We start from the raw sequence: 18,140 nt of genomic DNA, 5'->3' as shown, positions 1-18,140 counted from the left end.
GTCATGTATATATAAGCAACACTAAACAGACTCAGCATGTTGTCATTACACATGCGTGTAGCAACAACCATAAGAAAGGAGGGTTGGGATTTGAGAGGTATGGAGGGCTTAGAAGGAGTTGGAGGAAGGAAAGAGAATGGGGGCAATGATGTAGTTATATTTTAATAATAAAAATAAGTAAAATTAATTTTTAAAACAAAAATATCTAATGGTCTTTTTAAATTTAGGTTAGAACCCTCTGTTTCAAAAGGTTAAGAAATGAATGTGCTTGTGTGGAGGCGCTCAAGAGAAATATCATTTTAAATACTCGTTAAAGGAGCTGAAAGGCTGCTCAACAGTTAAGAGGGCCTGTTCCATTTCCAGAGAACCTGAGTTCAGTTTCCAGCACCCACATCTGGAGACCCACAACTGCCTGCAACGTCAGCTTCAGGAGATCTGGTGTCCTCTTCTGGCTCCTATGGGCACCTATACTCATGTATATATGTTCCCACAGAGATACATAAACATATCCACAAATAAAAATAAAGCAAATATTTTTTTTTCTTTTCAGAAAGAATCTGAGTTCAGCTGTCAGCACCCCTGTTGGATGCTCACAACTGCCTGGGACTTTAGTTTAGGTTGGGGCAGGGAGGATCCGAAGCTTCTCGTCTCCAAGGACATTTGTGTGCACATGCATAGACTGTCAACTCCCTCACATCTTTAAAACAATACAAATAAAACTCTTTTTAAAAATTTTCCACTTGGCATGGACAGGGGGATTATGTGCTAGAAATTTTTTTCATTCACATGGCATCCCAAACTTTAAAGACACACAGATACACACACAGACACACACAGGCACACTCTTTACACCCTAAAATTACATATAAATTCATTTATGTTTTATTCCAGAACTCCTGTGATATTCCTAAAATAATTGCATTTTTGTGTGCAATAGGAATGTTTAACAGTGTACCACTGTTTCTTTGCATTTTTGCCTTATGTAATTCCTCTCCACTAGATTTGTCCACATCATTAGCAAGGACCATTTTTTTGTGGCCTTTGCATCTTACCAAAAGTATAAGACCTGGACAGGTACAGGGAGATGTAGTGGGAGTTATCACCTTTGCATCCTAGACATAAACAGAGATGAGAAAGAACACAATCATAACTGTATCTGTCCTAAAGCAACACTTCCTAACCCTGCTGGTATAGGCAATTCTGTCTTATTAATGACAATCCTGAATAAATGTCTTATTTATTTATTATCAGAATTCACCTCAACTAAGGAACATTTGAGCTTGAAAATTATAGTGGGTTCATGGGTCTTTGAAAAGATTAAAAATTAATAAAAATTATTTTCAATAGTTCATATCTCAAAGAGGTCTTACTTTTTGTTCTCCTTTAAGCAACAGAAAACAACTGGATGGAAACACAACCTTGGTCCAGAGACCAGCCAAGCATAGTAGATAGCTTAGCAGCCTCCTCTTGGCATGGGCTATGCACACAGCTCTCTTCTAACAAAGCACTGGACAATGGAGGCCCCTCACCTGCACCTACTATGTATACATACCCTTCTGCTGGCAATGCAGCTAGCTACTTGAGATTCCACTGCACCAACCTGCATTTTAGTGCACTGGGGTGTGGTCACCTCTGAGGCTCCCTCTGTTTTTAGGGAAGAAAGGCTTTTCATCCACAGCAGTGAAAATTGTCTCAAGTCCATGGAGAGAGCCTGTATTGGAAGATAACTTCATTTGAGTTTGATAAAAACAATGTCAAAAGGATAGAGTCTTTGAGTCTTCATAGGATACCATGTCTGAATCCAAGTATGAAAGTGGGGGTTAGGTTAAGGTTAAAGGGGGGGAGCTTTTCCTATTAAGCAGTAACATCACACTTAAATCAGAATTCACCTACATAATTAAAACAGAACCCGCTTTGGCAATGTTAATTTTGGAACACAATTAGAAAATCTGTCCAACTTTCTCCTTGCATCCATGGAATTTCCCCTGCTTTAGAAATCATGGGTCAGAACTTTTTTAATCTGTTGAAAGATATGTGTGACCTTTCCTTAAGCCTAAAAACAAAGAACTAACTCTGTTGGCATCCTTACCAGGGACGTCTGGGAAAGAAGGGCAGGAGCTCAGAAATAGTCAAGAGAGAAGAAAGGCAGGTTTCCCCACCCCTGCCTCCTGACCTTTCAAAAACTAATGTAGTGTTCATTTTATCCGGATTTCTTGCTAACTGTTATTTCACTGGAACACTTCTGAGATGTGTATTAAATCAAGTGTTTATAAGAAAGCAGGTGTTTTCTCTGGTGTTCATGTGCTTTCCACCCAGTGTTCATTCTTTCCTTTGAGTAACTCATTCTCGCAACGCGCTCCTTACTTTCCACTTGTAGCTGAATCTCACTTAGTGAAAAGTTTCTTGTTTAATAAGTATTTGTGACTAATTAGCTGGAAATCATAGTTTCATCCTAGTACACACCGTGGCTTTATTAGTAATCATTTGAGCCAAAGAGTGAATAACATTTGAGAGACTATCACATGAAAAGGTCAGAGAATTATACTCTAGATCAGCCTAAAATCAATTAAGTCTAACTTATTATATATTAAAAACTAATATAAATACCTTTAATATTTACCCTTATTTCAATTCTTTTGTGGGACCCATTGTAGATGAAGAAAAATAGAAGAGCAGGGTGGGGGGAATAACATAACAACTGTGTTTGTAGCATGCACAGATTTTTTTTTAATAGCTAGGTTTATAAAAATTTTGGCTTGGGCTTTATTTCAAGGAAAGATTTTTAATTTCTTATTTAAGTTTTTAAAAGAAAATATTCTGTCTTTCCTCAGAAATAACTGAATTTATTAATTCTGGTTTGAAAATATGAGTTCATGACTACTACTAACTACATCACCACCACTGTCATCATCATTTCTTCGAGGAATTTATTATGATTTCTCTTTTGGCCTATCTGATGAGATATTTAAAATATTTCAAGAATGCTTCTCTCATCCTTCTACTATGTAGGTGTATATGCCATTGCATATATATATATATATATATATATATATATATATATATATATATATATACATACATACATATATATGTCATTATTATTTTGTCTGCTTGGTGTATCAGATTCTACAAAGAATGTCTAAAGGCCAACCTGAGGAGCCTGAAGTTTGATCTTCTGTAAATGCTCCATGCCATTCCCACTTATGCAGTACAAATTGTGTGGTTAGAATCTGGTCCATTAACAACTTACTCTCATTATAACTTTGCTATATTTAATGGACCTTTCAAATTCTACTTTCACTTCTACTGGAACTTACTAAATGTACACGTGTGTCCATCAAACCATCTTCTAAATAACCATGTTTGCATCCTAAGTGCACGACTCCTGTTGACTATCATCAGCTTCTCTCTTGCAGCCGTCAGCAGTAGTTTGCAGAGACTCAGATTGATGAGAATAAAAGACTGTCAGATCCTTGGCTATATATAGGACATCTAGATCACCTCTTTCCAAGCTCAAGACACATTGTGGAAGAAGGAGCAGAGAGGACTTGGTGGCTGGCGGGCTGCGTGTTGACTTCTGGTCATGGTATGGCTGCTAAACTCTTCATCTTGCGGCAACTGTGGTTACCTGCACAAGATCTGTACAAGGTTGGGCCCATCACCATCTTGTCATGTGGGAGAGGCTCACAATGGCCCAGACCTCCCTGAGGATTTATAGTGTTAAGAGCTGATGGCGACATGAAGAGACATTTTTTTTTGGTAGCGGTGTCACTTAAGCTCCTGTAAACAACCTCCTACCCATGTTTTTACAGATAACCCTAATGAAACTCATTGGCTCTCAAAAAGATAGGAAAGTAGAAATGGGATAGTTGGGGAAAGGATGAGAGAGGGAGGGCACCAAGAGGGTGAATATGATTTAAATACATCATGCCCATGTGTGAACATCTCATAAAATAACATTTCCTGCATAATTAATATATAAGAAAATATTTTAAAAACTCTAAGATTACTTTTGCTTTCTTTTAACCCAGCCCATCTTTTATTTTTCCAGCTTTTAGGACTAGAGTTAGAGTCCGTTACTCAGACAAGTTTTACAAACACACACTTAACGGTACCAGATCCCCGGGGACAGGCACTGGAGTGCAGCTGGAAGGAAACACATTTGCCCTCTCTTTTAACTCTTTTTCAGTGAAGCGATGGATGCTGGAAGGAAAAAAAAAGTATACTTCTCCTGGTTATGCAAAGACAGAGAAGCCGCGTATGGGGATGGGTTAGGAGTAGAGGTGGGGAGGCAAAGCTACCTGATGGTGAAGGAGGTGGCAGCACCCTGGAAAGACAGTGATCTTGAGAGGCTGAACGGGTCATAGGCCTTGAAACCTAACTCTACCTGCAGGTTATTAACTTCCAGTTGAAAGACTATGGGTGCTAACTTGTGAGGAAATGAGGAAACATGCCCCTTCTGTTGCGAATGCAGGCACAGAGCAGGTCCTTAAAGCAGTCCTCATAAGACTCGCCTTAACTCTTCAGGCCCTGAGCAGAACAGCCCACAACCCTAAAGGCACGTTTTACTGACATTTCAGTGTCAAAACATGCTACAGAAGCAGTCGTGGGGAGCAGAGCAGCTGTGCTCCTAGTCTGACCTGGTGACCATCTGCAGGGACTCCTGGGGACCTTCAGGCACATGGTGATGATACAAAGCAGACCAATAACTTTGAGTTGGGTTTGTTATGTTTCCAAAAGTTCTTTACCGGTGTTGTATCCTTTTCTTTCTGAACCCAGACAGCCCACTCCCCACAGCCTCTACCGCCTCTAGTCCACTTTGGGAAACCACTGCTGGGATCTCATGTAAATGTCAAACCCCCACAAGGGCAGCATCACCGGAAATTGCCATTTGCTTTCATAAAACATCGCTCCCACAAAACAAATCTGTCAGTTTTCTGTGCTGTTTGGGAAAGACAAAGAAATGCCAAGTATCCCTTACTGCAAAGATCCTACATGAGAGGGATGGATTTTATTTCTTGAGTAGAAGGCTATGCAGGATACATCTAAACAAACAAACAAACAAACAAACAAACCAGGAAGGCTTTGATCGAGGCCAGCAGAGTTTAAATGAGGCTGTCTCAATAGCCATCATGTTGATGTCCTCCAAATGGGAACTAGACAGTGTTTGTGCCTTGCTGCCTCAAACAGATAGGGACATTGTAAACCAGGAACCAGAGACCTGGGTTTACACAGTAGCACCACCATCGGCCCTCCACTGTCTTGAACAGATTGATTAATTTATATGTGCCCCAGTCTCTTCTTTTTAATAGATGGGTCGATCATATGTCACTTTCTTGGCAAAGGATTGTTCTGCAACAATGTGCTCATGATTAAAGAAGGACAAGAAGTGTGGCAATAATGCTGGACCAATCCCCCACCCCCACCCCCTGCCTGCACTCTCTGGCAGCAGGCTTCCTCAGCTGGCTTCTGGACCTCCTATTCCCAAAGCAAGCATGTGACCACTTACTAAAAGCATATCCCACACCCCACACGGTTCTTTCGAGCAGATGCTGATTTGACAGTGTGGGCCAAGAGTTATTGGTCTATATACATTCTTTGTGATCGATGAATATTTAACTGGTGTTTTGAACTCGTTTATATGGATACCTTGATTTTCATAATCATGGTGATTAAGGTGTTAATCAAAACGTACATTAAAAACACATAAATCACAAGGGTGTGATAATTATCTGTAAGAAACCAAATGCAGATCAAGGGATAAAACGAGCAGCATCCTGGAAGCCACATTTCTAATTTCTGCCCATCCTCTCTCCCAAAGGTGACCCTATTCAGACTTCTCCAGTTATAGATCAGTTTGTTTTCCTGACTTGACGTTAGCAGGGTCTACCACATCTATCCAGTGGCTAATAGCTCTTAAATTGTTACAGATCAAATATTTGCTTTCACTAAATGTGTGTGCTAATGATTTAATAAAGGCTGCAGGAGAAGTGGGGGAGTCAGGACAGCCACAGAACACAGGCCTGGAAATCCTCCACAGAACATTTGTCAGTGTAGCCTAGTGTGTCATCTCCAGTAGACATGGAATTTTATAATATCTTTGTGAAAGGAGATCCTAACAAAGTTAAAACTATTGTATTTCTTTTGTCTCTGCTCTATTGCAAAATACTATTTACAAAAAAAAAAGTTTTTTAAAGGAAAGTGTTTCTTTGTGGCTTAGCTTGGTACTTGCCCATTCTTGAAGAGAATTAGGGAGATACAAAATAATTCTGTCATCTTTGATTTTTAAAGACCCTTTACCAAATGTTGCCAAGTATATAAACAAAATCCAGATGGCAGGTCATGTTCTTGTCACCTATGTACTTCCTGATGGTAATGATGAGCCTGTTAAAGAGAGGAAGTGTGGTAAGGGCAGGGACCTAGGTCTGTGCACGGACCACCTCAGGGCAGGAAACCTAGTTTCCTTTCCTTTCCCTCATGTGAAACCCTCAGCTGCGTTCCATTGCTGATGGACTGCCACAATTGCGGTTGTTCCAACAGGAAGATGCTTGGATGGGACTCTCCCGAACCATTCTTCCTCTGGGCATTGTTTCCCAAACGTATCACATTGCTTGGGCATTGTTTCCCAACGTATCACATTGCTTGGGAGCCTTAATTTTCCTAACTAGCTTGTGAAAAAGTTGCAAAGCCTTTTCTCCAAATACAAAAGATGGATTACAAGTCTTCCATTCATTACATTTTCCTATTCTCATGGAAAAAGAGTATGTGACTATGTGACTCATCTATCTGCCTCAATATTTCCCCTTGGGGTTGATAAACTGTATATCACAATGGCCACCGCACAGCAGTATTGACAACATGAGTCTACACAATGAAGACTGAGATTTCTTATGGGGTAATTTCTTATTTGAGCTGTTTGATGTGTATCAATCAACAGTTCCTAAGAGCCTACACTATATGCAGTGATTGATATAGGTGACAAAATGACCTGGAACTAGTCCTCGTGGGCTGTGCACAGGCAATGCCCCTGGACACTTCTATCTAGGTTAGTTGTTTTTAGTTTTTGTTTGTTTTGTTTTGTTTTGTTTTGTGGTATGGACTTACGGGGGAAAAGAAAGAGATCATCTATGGTGGTGAAACGTCTCCATCTCTGAACAGAGATAAGCCACAGTCTGACCAGTTAGAAAAGAGGAAACCATGAAAAGAAGGCTGGCTAGCAGTGGATCCCCAACAGGTGGGTGACTCTTGTGGGGAAAAGGGATTTGCTCCTCCAACATTTAGTATCGATCTGAGGGAATTTGGAGAAAATTCAGAAGAGAAGACATAAAATATTTGGAAAGAATCTAAAATTATTTTAAATCCCAGATACCTTCAGAAGGAGAGAAGCAGATATGCGTGTGTGAAGGGGGAGGGTGGGCTTTAGTATGTTTCCTTAAGACTAAGAAACATTGTCCTAAGCACCCCCAGCCTGCTTATTTTCTGTGAGTAGAAGGAAGTAAGGAGTGGTGGGCAGCAAGAGGGCACAGCTCAAACCGATGCTTGGTCAATTGCTGCACAGATGTCTTCCCACCAGCTGTGGCGGCACCAACTATGGCAGCAGGTGCCTGGAATCCAGCACTCAGGAGGCTGAATGGGAGAATGGCAAGATCTGTGTTAGCCTAGGCTATGTATTGAGACCCTGTGCCAAATAAAATTTTGTTTTAAATTTTTATTTAATTTTCTTCCCTTCCTTATTCCTGAAACTTTTCTCTTATGGTTAAAGAAAATGAACATTTTGACTTCAAAGCCTTCATCTTTTAAAATAGTCTGAAGGGCATACACTTGAAAATGCAATGTACTAGATGGCATAGTTTAGGCATAAAACATCCCCTATTAATTTCTGAACAGTTGACCCATAGCTGATGACAATGGTCTAGGAAGACATTGGTTAGAGCTTACAAAGTTTCAGTTAGACAGGAGACAAATTAAATTTATTGTATAATATGGTGAAAATCTATGGCAATCTTGATTAGTTTTAAATAGTTCTCATCACAAAAGATAATTTGATATATGAGATAATTCTTGCCAATTAGTTTGATTCATCCTTTTTACTGTGCATATGCAATTCAAAACAACTGTTAAGACACCATAGGCATATATGAACTTATTCATCAATTTAGAAACACAAAATTTTAAAAAGACAGTGACCAAAGGCCATTAATCGAAAGAGGATATTGACTTTTTAAGTTTAATTAGAAACAAACATACATATTTACATATATACATATATACATACATATACACATTTACACATAAACATATGTACACACAATTAAAAACAAAAACAAGATTAACAATGAATAGTAACTGTCCCGATGGTGAGCTGTGACTGGAAAGAAGTCCAGGAGACAATCAGTACATAAAACCACTTAGAGGCTTGAGATGGAACACCAGAAAATTTGGATAAACACAGAAATTGTTATTTGTACCAAGAACATGGTAGAAATTAAAACTCAGAAACTACTAAGCACATGGATTGAGATTTGAAAAAAGAGACCTTAATGTTTAAAATGAAGATGAAGTAACATTTTATTCATTCACTTGCCTATAATAGATTGTGATTGGTTTTCACTTAACTAGTCAGTTGCTTACCAGCTTATAATTGAAGCCTTCCCCTGAAAATACGTACTGTACTATGGTTTTTAGGGTCACCCCTATTACTGTTAATATATGATGGCTTGAAGCAACTTTTCAACCTGCTTTAATAAGCAATATGCTATTCCTTTGTTGGTATATCTGTTACATTTGAAACTAACATCAGTCACCTTGAGGAGAAAAATAGTAACTGGAAATTATTCAATGTTCTTGAATATAGTAAAAGATATTATATCTGGTTGCTTTAATGTAAGACAGAATTATCTATTAAATAAAGAACAAACTCTGCCACCGATCTGGATGCTTGATATGGTTTATACAATAAAAGGCTCAATTATTTCAAGAACTACTTTAAATAATATTAGGTGGGGTAACTCTTGGGGTTGCATTTGCCTCATGCTGATGCTAAACTGTAAAGTCAAAGAAGGAATCTGGGCTCTGGAACTAAGGTCAGGGTACTCATGCTATTCCAGTACAGACATTCTGGGCTCTGGAACTAAGGTCAGGGTACTCATGCTATTCCAGTACAGACATTCTTTCCTTACAGCAACCATGGGGAGTTCTGAAGACCCAGTGCCCCAACTTATATACCTCTGTATATTGATTTTTTATCCTAGAACTGAAATGAATTTACTTTTGCAATAGCTTCTTAGCTGCTATTGTTAAAATAAATGAAGGTGCCTGGGCTTAAATCTGGAAAACATTTTTAACTTTATAAAATAATTTAACAAAAGTAACAAAGACTTCTGTTTTTTAAATCCAAACAACATGTTTTCAGGGAAATGTGTTTTGAAAACCAATAAAAAACAACAACAAAAAACCCTTTTCCATCTAAGGTTATAAAATAGCAGGCCACTTAGTTCTGTAAGTAGATTTCCTGCTTGTCTCGCCATCCCTTTTTTTCCCTCCCTCTTTCCTTTTCTCCTGTCTTCCCATATTTTTCTCATCTTCCCTCATATCTACCTTCCTTCCTTCCTCCCCCTTTCCTTCCTTCTCTCCCTCCCTTCTTCCCTCCCTCCTTCCCTCGCTCCCTCTTACAAAGTAGTGTAATGAATTGAATGATTTTAATGAATTGAAAACCAAATAATTCTCTAGAGTTAAACTGTCTTAAAATGTTTGTGACATATTTGCTTTAGAAACTGAGGGGTAGCCCTGAGAAGTGGCTCAGAGTATAAAGCTGCCTAATACAAGCTTAAGAAACCTAAGTTATACCCTCAGGCCTCTATATGGTGGAAGAAGAGAACCCAGTCCCAAAAGTTGTCCCCTGACCTCCACATATACACCATGCCAAAGGCATAATCCCCATACTCATATGTACATATGATATAAATATGTAAATAAATAAATCACAATAAAAAGAAACTAAGGAGGAAATATGTTACTACAGCAAACGTTTAATGATATAATAAGTGTATATAACACTGTGTGAGAAACCCCTGAAGATAAATGGTATAAAAAGATGAGTTTTGCAACACTTCTCCACAAACTCTGGATCTTACATTGTTTGTACCCATCCCTTTCATGGTGTTTCCTGAGTTTTAGTGCAGGTGTGGGGAATTATATTGTAAGGGTACGAAAAATCAATGAAGGAAGACCCCAGACTCAGATAGTATGGAAAGGCAAAGAACATGCGTTTATTCTGCAGAAACATCTAGCATGCAAGGGTTACTATTGTTTCCAAATGGCAACATCCACAGAGACATTCGAATTCTTTTTATAACCAGACTGCTTAATTGCTTCTGAGATTACAGCAGACTTCTAAAACTTAGAGCAGATTCCAAGGGGTTACAGACACCATTATCTGAAGCTCATAAAGAAGATATACACCACAGGACCCCAGGTGCAAAAACAGGAGATAAGATATTGATTAAGTTTGTCAAAACTTCAAGGATGGCTTAGTTACAGTCTTAAACTTTTCTCTGACCCTGCAAGCTAGTAACAAATGGTGAAAGTTAAGCCAGATAAGTGCTCCTAGTGTATTTGCATGTAGGCATTCTCTGTTATAACCTCTTATTCAATTTATGACTGAATTTATGTGCAGACCTGCAGTGAGCTTTTTACCAAGTGAACTCAGGCTCTGAGAACAAAGGGCAGACATAAGTCCCCTCCCCTTCTCAACTTAGAGAAGCACAATTCCCTTTTACCTAGCCTCCCACTGTGTCTCTTTGAGGTGCTAACTGGAGGCTGCAGAAGGCAGCCTTAAAGCACTCAGTCAGGCAGACCAGCTGCAGAACTGCAAAAGAGGAGTGTGCCTGTCACCCAAGATAGACAGCAAACAGTCCATGGCCTGGCTTCTGAGTGGAGATAAAATGGGATATGAAAAATGAACTCCTCAATACAGTTCCCACTTAAGGCCAAGAAATCCACAGCTATTTATTCATTCACCACTTTCACCCATTAGTTGTAAGTCTCTGTGTTAACCTCCATCTGTTGCAAAAAGAAATTTCTTTGATGAAGGTTGATATCAGCACTAATGTATGGGTATAGATGTAAATATTTAGACAGTTCGATATCATATCCATTAAAAAAAATAATAATAAAGGAAGTAACATCTCCCCTAGGGCTTTGACCTTCCCAGCCAAAGTGTCTCAGCCAGCCTTGAGTTTGTCTTTCTGGAACGGATCTCAGTCCGTCAAAAAGCACTTGGTCAGCCCCATAATAGTTGCCACTATTGTTACAGCTCATGAGGTGCACAGCTGGGTAGAAGTGTAGATGATTTTTTCAGCCCCAGCAGCTCACTTGGCACCCTCTGTCACCATGAAACTGGCAAGCAAGGAGTAGAGTTCTAGTTCAGATCTGGTTGTATTTCTCAATGTTTTGAAACTCAAGTGTGTAGTGTCTCCAACCATCAGGTTCTCACTTCCTCATTCTGGTGGGCAACTGGAAGCACTGACAAGAGTTTATCATGTTTTGGAGCCTCTTGGGCCTCTCTGACCAATGAGTAGGAAGCACACACTGGGATTTTCATTTAACAATGCTTCGTTTAGGGAAGGAACATTCTGGGAGAAGATACCTATGCAGGGTGCCTCCTTCAGAACCTTAAAAAATATACGTGGGGCTCTGAAGGAGCTGGTGGCTGCAGGCTGATGGTGTTATTCCTTGCTGCTGGGCAGTGAGTCCTATCTTGAAAATGAATCTGGAAGTACAGCTTTGCTTACCACAAACCACTCCTCATAAATGTAGATTTATTTCTTTTTATGCTTAAGAAGCAGTTTCTAAAGAATTTAAAAGGCTTTTTTTTTCCCTTGAGGAAGACTTAAATAGAGGATCTAGGGACCAATTTCCATGTTGGTTGCACAGTCAGGACTGTGCACACACTAGATGTAGAGGGCGATTCCAGTGTTACCTCTGCCATCAGGCTCAGTGAGGCCGTCGGTCCCTTCACTACACCATCAATGGTTTGCTTCTCCCTCATTGTCTTCAGCTTTTGCTGCTGGCTACCATGTAACTCGCACCATCCCTTGAAGGCCTTAGCGTCAGGCTAGTGTGCCCTTTACATGATGGTGCTGTCATGACAATGTATTATAACCCCTGCTTAAATGCAACCTTGATTTCTTACTGTTCCCATTATGAACAAGACTCTAACCTCCTTGTATTAAGGCTCAACCATCCCTGTTGTATTAGTCAGGGTTTTCAAGAGTAACAGAATTTATAGAGTGAATCTCCCTCTGTATATTTAAAAAGGGGATTTATTAGAATGATTTGCAGGTTGTGGTCTTACTACTCCAATAATGGCTGGCTATGAATGGAAAGTCTATCACAGAAGTTTCTCAGTCCATGAGGCTGGTTGTCTCCGCTGATCTTCAGTATATACTGGAATCCTGAAGAAGTCGGCTCTAATGCCAGTGAAGGAGTGAGCTTGCTGTTGAGGTGGGAGCAAACAGGCAAAGAGCCAAAGCTTCCTTTTCCATGTCCTTTTACAGACTTCCAGCAGAAGGTGTGGTCCATGTTAAAGGTGGGTTTTACCAGCTCAAATGATCTGAATTAAAGGTGTCTCTTCCCGCTTCAAGATTCAGACCAAAGGTGTGTCTTTTCCCAGCTCTAAAGATATGGATTAAAGACTTCCTATCTCAAGGATCCAGATAAGAAGTAGATCTTTCTACTTCAGATTAAGCAGAAGTCCCTCAGAGGTGTGGCCTCCGTTTTGGGGGTTTGAGTTAGTTTCAGATATAGTCAAGTTGACAAGAATAGTCATCATATATGTGAAGATGGGGCGGGGTGTCTTCTTTTCTTGTTTGCTGCTCTCTGGACACACAGAACAAGAAGTATCCAGGCAGCTGATGAAGCTCGCAGCATTTGTTTCTTCAGAGTTTTGCCCTATTGTCTAGCAAAAGTGTGTCTCCTTTGAGCTCAAGCCCTTGCACTGTGTAGTTCTAAGGAGGGGTCTTGGCCTGAGGTTGCCACTCCCTTTGTCCCATTTAACAGATGGCCTCTGTTGAACCTGTTTATCTCCTTGAACACAGGACTTAGCTCCATTCCACTTCCTGGTGCCCCTTTTCTCTCTAGTCTATACATTTTGTATTTTTACTCATCCAGCTTGCTTTTTTTCATTATAGATCTTCATAGGAGTAAACAAAAGTGACCATGAGACAGTCAATACCAGGCTGCTTTGAAATTTCCTCTGCTAATGGAATTAATAAAAAAAAAAAAATTCTTTGATTTAGCCTCAGGCAGAATTTTTTTTTCTTTTGGACAAGGGTAAAAAACAGCCACATTCTTTGCCAAAATATCACAAGAACAGTCTGTAGGCCACATACTAAAGTTCTTCTCCTCTGAAACTTCTTGAGCCGGGCCCCCATAGTTCTAATCACCCTCAGCATCGCTGTCTTCCATGTTCCTGCTCATATGGCCCACTAAGCTTCACTTCAAGCATCCCATTACTCTCCTAATCCAACGTTCCAAATCCTCACTCCAACAAAGATAGGCCTATCACAGCAATACACCAGTGCCTGGTACCATCTTCTGTCTTAGTTAGGGTTTCTATTGCTGTGAAGAGACACCATGACCATAGCAACTCTTAAAAAGGACAGCGTTTAATTGGGGCTGGCTTAGTTTCAGGGGTTGAGTCATGGTGAGAAGCATGGCAGCATGCAGGCAGACAGGGAGCTGGAGAAGCTGAAAGTTCTACATCTTGATCCACCGGCAGCAGGAGATTGACTTGAGCTTCACTGGACATAGCTTGAGCATATATCTACCTCAAAGTCCGTCTCCATGGTGACATACTTCGTCAGACAAGGCTACTGCCTCTTCTGCCATGCTTCCTGAGCTACAGATACAGGAGCTAGGTTATAAATATATCTGTTGGGGCTGGGCTTCCCAAGGCCTGTTATCTCTGCATTGTATTCAGCTGTGTTTTTTGATGATGGGCCTACTTGCTATAAAGAGATATTTCTTTGATTGGGGGGGGGGTGATAGCTACACTTAACTTCTGGTATAAGACTTTAAATGTAATTAGGAATTATGCTGGACCTGCAAGATAGAGAGTCTTTACTTTACATGATCTCCCTAGCCCCAGGAAGCTGGCTAGGTGTCCAGAACAGGTTTAACTTCCTTTCTGTTGAGTGATACCTTAAGTTCATGTAAGCGCTATTTACTGCATCTTTATGCATCTCTCTCCATGCTGGTAACTGCCATGGTTCATGCAGGACTGTTGAATTGCTTTCTTCCATTGGTTGGCTGCTAGAACCATAGAAGGTAGACTGCAGGAAAGGCTGTCAGTTCCGATCCAGCTCTAATCATCCCAGGCCTCTTTCTTACATGGGTGTCAGCAGCAGCAACAGGGATCCATCCTTACCTCCTGGGAGGCATCCAGGGCTACCATCTATTGTCTACATTGTGTGGGGAGCCACCTGTACTGCCTTGACTATTTGAAAGGTTTCCCATACCTGGTACTATGATACTTGTGGAGAAGGCTGTCAGCCCAGTTGGTTCTTCCTTTAGGACAGAACAGGCCTCGTGCACAGTAGTAATTGGTGAACACAAAACAAGCTCCATGTTGTTTGCTGTTGTTGACTTTTTGGAGGAGGAGAACATCTGATGAAAATACATTTTGTGTGCCTGTCCAGCTTCCTACCCGCAAGCTTCAGAGCTCTCCAGGGCTGCAGCTTCCTTCAGTTGGCGCCTGTGTTAGGATGAGCTTTGTGGTGCTGTAGCTGCTTTTGAGTCATCTGTGATCGTGTAGGTAACCCCTCACCCATCTTCCTGTTAACAACCCCAGTAAAAGTCACTTGTTCACCAACACCACTTTGGCCTACCATGGTCTCTATGTTACCATGACTTCTGTGATCTTCTGTTACTTTTCCATGGCACATGTAATTCCAAGTCTATTCTCAAATATGCCACATTCTCAAATACCTCCAGGGAGACCTTGTGCATCTCCCTTTCTGGTACAACCAACCTTGTACCAGATTTAGAAATGACCTTTAGAACTGAGTGTGCTGTCTCACACTTACAGTCCCAGCACCGATGCAGCTGATGCAGAAAGGCTGCTGATAGTTCAAGACTAAATAATGAGCAGTGATTTCTAGGCTAGCTTGAACTAGAGTGAGATCCTGTTTCACAGACAAACAACCAAACAAACAAACCAGCAAAGAGAGCCAAAACTGTCTTGCTGACTAGCTAGTTAATTAACTCTAGTGACAGAATTACTGAATAAACATACTTATTGACATTAGTCAATTGAGGATATAAACATATCATCTGAGTCAAATTTCTCCATGACACAATACTCCATCATAAATATGCAGTGACTATATAGTACTTACCATAACCAACATGTAAAATAAAACTTTTCCAGAGTCTCAAAGGATATGAAATGTTATGATTAAAAACCATCTCAGGGGCTGGTGAGATATAGCTTACTAGGTAAAGATACTCGGAGCTCAAAACAATGATCTGACTTCGATCTGCAGACTCCACAAGGGTAACTAACCTGACCTCCAAGTGCACAGGCCAAGGCACATAACCTCGCCCTGACAAATCATACACATCTACACAATAATCATATTTTTAATTAAAAATAATTTGAGGGCTTTGGGTTCTCTCAACAATCTCAGGAAACTCAAATAACCTGGATATGTGAACTGATCAACAAAGTATTTGGATTTTCCTACCACCTAATGTTGCTTTTTTGTGAATTTACTACTGTTTGTGTATGTAGTCTCCAACCTTTTCCAACAAAGCGTCTAGCTAGTCAAATCACGGACATCTTTACATTTCAAGTTTGTTGTGTACGCTTAATTCAGTAATACACATGTACCCCATGGTCTCAATTACAACTTTTAACAAGGCTAACATTAAGTATTTAAAAATTAGAATGTTCTAGTCTGATATTTTACTTTCCAACTTTTTACTTCAGCAGTTCCTCAATTTCTAGGATCTTTTCTATTACATACTACCAAACTATATTTTTGAATAAATACATTCTTTCTGAAGACAGCAAACTCTCTTTTTCCTCTGCATTCCATGCTTTTCTTTCCATTTTTCATGTGGAGGAATATGTATCCACTTTCTGGTGATAAATGATTCTTATGAATGGGCAGTGATTATTTTAGCTGTGGTCTTCAACTAAAGTTCACCAAATGATTAGCAATTCTTTTCATTGGAGCCAATTAACCATTAGTATCTGGAGACCACATTGATACATCATCCTTCCATAATGTGGAAGACACCAGTTTTCCTAATGTAAGTCCATCAGATAAGGCACTGTAAGGACAGAGGTTCAGAGATGGGTGGCATACAGATGTAACTCAGTGGAAGGACAGGACAGGATTCGGGATCAGAAATGAAATTCTTTTTCATCAAATAAAATGTGATTATTAAAGATAGACCTGGGACAAAGACCAAATTAACATGGCATCAAAGATGCAGCCAAGCTAAGTCCCTTTAATTCTTAAGGCTTCTAAATGGGTCGAGAAGGACGTCACTAAGCCAAGACATGTGGGAAGAGTAATTAAGAGGCTGACAGAGCTGAAGATTCACAGAGTCAGTCATGGGTTTCTTGCCGCAGTCAAATGGACTTACTCCCCCAGTAATGCCACCTTTAGGGAAGTCCCCTTAAGGAAGCCCCAGTTCCTTTATTACACTTGTTTAAAGATTATGCTAACACTTTAAATGATGTCTGCTTTTCTGATCAAATCCCACCTAAATTAGCTGGCTTCCCTGGAAGACACTGAGGGTAGATTAAATTTGCAACTTTATTAGAATGCTCCTGGGTGGTAAAGCTGGAAGAAGGAACAGAAACTAGCAAGGATGGAAACCAAATGCAAACTGACAAATTACTGGAGAGCATCTGCTGTTGTGGCATGGAGGCCATGAAGCGACAGTGCCAGTCTCTTGGCAAGTGCGCTTGCCTAACCAAGTGGCCATGTCAGGAGGAGCAGGCTTAGTGCCTGGGAACAGTCCTTTGAAGCAGGGTTCACCAGACACGTCTAGGCGATTGATCTAGTCAGTTTCACTAACACTGCAGATTACTTCCCAAAGCCCTTTAGGCAGCTGCAGGGAATCTTGCAAGCCTGCTATGGCGATCACACAAGTGCAGAAGAAGGGAGCTAGGACAGAGCCTAAGAAATAATGGGGCTAAAACCATTCCCGGATGCTTGAGCTGCATCTGATACAGTGCCCAAAGATGGGCTGTCTAGAGGCACAATAATGCTGTTAAATAATTAAAGTTAAATGTCAGTGCCATAACGCAAACCTTGCTCGAGTGTCGGGAATCAGGGAGGTGGCTCTCTTGTCAGCTGACCTACACAGAAGTCCAGAGGCAGATGGGTAAAGGCAATCTTGTGTGCTCCAGCAGACTAGCACAGCCATGTATGTTTATATGTCAACAGCCAAACCACAAAAACAGAAATACAGCATCTTGGAAGTACTGGTGATGCAGAGTCAGAGTGAGAGGTATTTCAAAGTAACAAAGGGGCTCATGGGCCATGACAGGTCTATCACACTAAAGAGAAATAAGACAGGTACAGCCAATTCTGTACTCTCACAGGTATCAGCTTTCAGGAAGACTAAAGACTATCTGGCTGTAGAGCTGTGCAATACTCTCATCTGAAGTGCCTTCTTTCTTATGACTGCCATGAGATGGGCACATGAGTGATCAGACTGTTCCCTCCTTTTTCCTTCAACCTTGCAACTGTTTTGATGGGCTGAAGAGCTGGGCAACAGATTTGACTTTAGCATACTCCTCACCCTGCCCCAGTCTAGACTCTGCCCTACTTAAATCAAGTCAAACTTACCTTTACTTCTAAATGCATTTTAAATATGAAATTTATTTTACCCCTGTATCACTCACTCTTGAAATATAAATTCCATCTCCTACAGCATCCCTCATACATCAAAACAGACCTGGTCCTGTTGGTCCATGTGATTTGCCAAAATGGGTCATGTGCGCATCCCTCTGGCAGGACCACGTGATGCCACAGTTCTCTCTTAGAGCAGAGGCCAGGTAGTAGGAGGGAGTGTTCGGTTCCAGAGACAGTGCAGCACACTCACCTTTGCCAATTCTG

Source organism: Mus pahari, chromosome 3, assembly GCF_900095145.1.
Source record: "Mus pahari chromosome 3, PAHARI_EIJ_v1.1, whole genome shotgun sequence".
Classification (NCBI taxonomy): Eukaryota; Metazoa; Chordata; class Mammalia; order Rodentia; family Muridae; genus Mus; species Mus pahari.
Note: the sequence above shows the minus strand (reverse complement) of the source record.